Source organism: Tupaia chinensis, unplaced genomic scaffold (assembly GCF_000334495.1).
Source record: "Tupaia chinensis unplaced genomic scaffold, TupChi_1.0 Scaffold000047_1, whole genome shotgun sequence".
In the NCBI taxonomy this organism is placed as follows: domain Eukaryota; kingdom Metazoa; phylum Chordata; class Mammalia; order Scandentia; family Tupaiidae; genus Tupaia; species Tupaia belangeri.
The window spans coordinates 7680144-7684037 of record NW_006159505.1 but is presented as its reverse complement, the minus strand read 5'-3'; the positions used below and the strand labels follow the sequence as shown (position 1 = coordinate 7684037).

The 3894-nt window shown below is 47.8% G+C and overlaps 1 protein-coding gene across 3 annotated transcripts in view; it reads left to right on the top strand.

Annotated features, from left to right (window-relative positions):
• LOC102489149 (tumor necrosis factor receptor superfamily member 26-like) overlaps positions 1-3894 on the top strand; it is a 36690-nt gene that overhangs the window by 728 nt on the left and 32068 nt on the right. The gene's annotated exons all lie outside the window — the stretch shown is intronic.

The window sequence follows — 3894 nt, the reverse complement described above, 5'->3', positions numbered from 1 at the left end:
GCCGGAAGCCGATACTGCTCTACCCCCATACTCCGGGGTCCGGGCTCCCTAATGCCCCAGAGTAGGACACGCTGGTCCGGGGGCGAGGGGGACGGGCGGGCCCGAGAAGGTGCTCAAGTCTCCCGAGGGTGCCTGAAGACTTGGTGCAAATTCGGGACTTCCCGTGGGAAGCGCGGCGGGGGTAGGGGTGGGTGGACGCAGGGTAGGGTCATCACGTAGGTGTGCCTAGGCGGAGAGCCGGAGAGCCGAGGCGCCACTGGTCGGTTCCCTCTGATCGACAGCGGGTCTGGAATCGCCGAGTTGCGGCCCTAGTGTAAGCCCCTTGCTGGTGCCGCCTGCGGGCAGCCCACGTGACCGAACCCGTACAGGAAACCTGGGCCGGGCAGTGGCAGACGGGGGATCCCCCTCCCTGGTCTAGTCTTACTCTAGCTACAAATTAAACTCCACTGTTTTTCTACTGGGTAGCATTCGCACAGAAATGGTTTCATACAGATAAACGTCCTGCCTCACCGCTTTCTGAGTACCATGAGTGTTTTTCAAGTGTCATTCTCAGAAACCGCAGTGTCAGTGAGTGTTTCTGAAAGCAGCAAGCTGAGATTACCATTACTCCAGAACTAACTCCGCGTTAACCTCCCGTCAAACCACCGTCTGTGTGAGCACAGTCCCTCGTTCACTCAGTTCTCTCCTCTGGCCTGTAAAGCGAGACTCAGAGGTCATTGCTAGTGCATCGCTAAGTTTCTTTGAAGTCAGTTTGTCTATAGCATCGGTATTTTTCTCCTCTGAAAATGCCGTTCCGGGGCAGCTCTGTGGCCTTGTGGTTAAGGCAGTTGGGCCCCACACCATTGGAGGCCTAGACCCCGTTGCTTGAGAAACAGGCCTGGCACCGGTGTGTACATGCCCAAAATCCTGAGAGACAGAGATGGAGAAGAGATTGTGGCTTGACTAAGCCCTATGGTGGGTGTTTTATCCTCCCTTTTGTCTGTCTCTGGTGAGCACACATTCCCCTCTAGCAAAAAAAAAAAAAAAAAAAAAAAGGAGAAGAGAAGGAGGAGCTTTTCCTGTTTTTAACACCATTTTTTCAGTTGCATGCACTGGCCAGTGGCGATTTCTCCAGCCTGTGGGGATTTAGGGCAGGCAGATGTACCTGGCATGTTTTTCAAATCCCAGGGCTGGGATTCAAACCTTGTTTGGCTGTGTGGAATCCAGTTCACTCTCTCTTTTTAAAGAATTATTTTATTTAACTTTATTTATTTATTTTAATTTGACCAGAGAGGATCAGTGAAAGAGAGAGAGAGAAAGTGAGAAAGCAAGCCACCAGGTTCAGGATTTGAACCATGGTCAGCCTTGTGGGAGTCCAGTGGCCTTAACCACCATGCCACCTGCCGCCCCGGAATCCAGTTCTCGTAACCACTAGGATATGAGACCATGAGACCAACCCATCATGTTTAACTAATGAGCAGTGGATTCACTATAACGAAGAGTGTGTATTTGAAATCCCAATTTCAGGGTTGTTCTGGTTCCAGTGCATTCATGCCTAGTACCTAAGAGGTGCCCTCAGCTCTGGCCACCTGCTTCTGTGTATGGATCTGCCCGGTGTATATAAACAACACCGATGTGGGCTTTGTTTCACAGCAAAATCAGACCAAGACAATCTGTATGACCTATCTTATCGTTCTCTCAATCTTGCCCTGCAGGCTGCTTGTCTGTAGCTTCCTTTACTAGAATTAGTCATGCCCTGTAGCAAACTGTTTGGTGATACAGGGAGGCAGATGTGGGGTCTGCAAGGCTGCTTTTTTTTTTTTAATAATTCATTTATAATTTATTTATTTAATTCCATTTGTTATGATTTAATTTGACCAGAGAGAGACAGAGAGAGAAATAAAAAGCAAGAAATCAAGCCACCAGGTCCAGGACTCAAACCATGGTTGGCCATGTGGGAGTTCAGTGCCTTTAACCACCACACTACCTGCCAGCCCCACAAGGCTGCTTTTAAGAGCTAAGTTTTATCCAGAGAGCTTTTTCTATGCATGGAAAGGTATCGGTCTGTTGGGACGTACTGGTAGGTATTTTATCAGAATGTTTTCCACCTTTACCTCTTTCCTGCATCTGGACACTTCAGAGGCACATGTGCACCCTCTAGGATTAGCCCACAGCCTCCTCAGGGGGATGCAGGGAAAGCACCTCTCTCCTCTCGCTGCAGCACCACCACCCAGCATAGAGCTTCAGGTCCTGGGGTCCTGTCTACAAGTCCTCCCCAGGCTTCTGCAAGGCCCATCCTTCCTCATAGCCCATCTCCACTTCCTGTATTCTATAGCCAGCAGGGTCTGTAAGCATCTTACAAGCCTTCTGCACTTTGTTCAGGTGAATCTGGGCTTCCTGCCTGTCCACCCATGTGTGCTGCACCCATGTGGGGATCCATGTTGGCAGAGTGACCCAGGTAAACAGACTGCTCACGTCTGATCAGTGGCATCCTGCTTGTTAAGGCCGCCAGCTTCATCCATGCTCCCCAGGGTTTCTTCATTTGGGCCTCCTGGTAACCCACAAAAGTCGATAGGTTGTGGTTCCCAAGTGGCATTTGGCGTCTAGTGAGTAATTCTTTTTTTTTTTTTAATAATTATTTATTGGGGCCAGCAGATGGCATGGTGGATAAGGCTGTGGACTCCCACGTGGCTGACTGCAGTTTGAGTCCTAGACTTAGTAGCTTGTTTTCTCTCTCTCTCTCTCTCTCTCTCTCTCTCTCTCTCTCTCTCTCTCTCTCTCTCTCTCTCTCTCTCTCTCTCTCTCTCTCTCTCTCTCTCTCTCTCTCTCTCTCTCTGTGTGTGTGTGTGTTTCGGCATGCCCTATAGCAAATTAAATAATAATAATAAAATAATTATTTTTAATTGTTTAATTTTATTATTATTATTTTTTATTTGCTAGGGGACACATGTGCTTACTGTAGAGAGACAGAGAGAGAGAAAGCAAGAGTGAGAAAGCAAGCTGCCAGGCCTGGGACTCAAACCACATGTGGGAGTCCAGTACCTTTACCATGTCACAGCCTACTGGCCACTAGTGGGTGATTTTCTAGGACTATAAAAATTTTTTTAAATTCAGGAATCAAGATAAATAATATTTTAACACAGTGTTTTTAAAAATAAAAAATTCAGTTCAAAACAGGAATTTAGAGTGAGACAAAAAATGTATGGGAGGCTGGACAGTGGTGCAGTGATAACATGTTCTATGAAGCTGACCTCCCTGGGAGGGTTCCCGGTTCACATTTGGAGACTACTATAAGTACTCTGAGCATGCCTGGATGAGGCCAGGCATGGACAGGGCACTGAGACCCTGCTGGGAGTGCTATCTCTATGTGTCTTTCTCACTCATGTAAGAGGTAAATAAATTTAAATTTTTTTTATGCTGAAAAATTAACATAATGAAGAACAGAAACATTTTCAGTAAGGGCAGGGAGTGATCCTGTGTTCGTACACTCCGTTCACCCGTCTTACACCCTGACCCTGCTGTGGTTCCAATAGCCTTCATGGATGATAGCCTGTGGCAGTTTGCCAATTTGGACTTTGGGGAAAATTCTGTTAAGTAGGGGACATGTAGATTCATGAACTCAGGGCTCACCCGGACAACATGGCTAGACCCTATCTGAAAAAGAGCTGAGGAGTGGGGCCAGATGCGTGGTGATGCAACAGTAAAACGTGACACTCTGTGAGGCAACCCCACGTGGGAAGGTCCTCATTTCAAGTCCAGAGCCCTCCCCAAGTACACACCAAGCACACACATGCCTGTGATCCACAGCTGGTTGAAGGCTGGGGTGGACTGCAGTGTCAGGACCCTGTGGGGGTCTCACTGTTTCTCTTACTTATAGACGTAAATAAATAAACAAACAAACAAACAAAAAAAGCC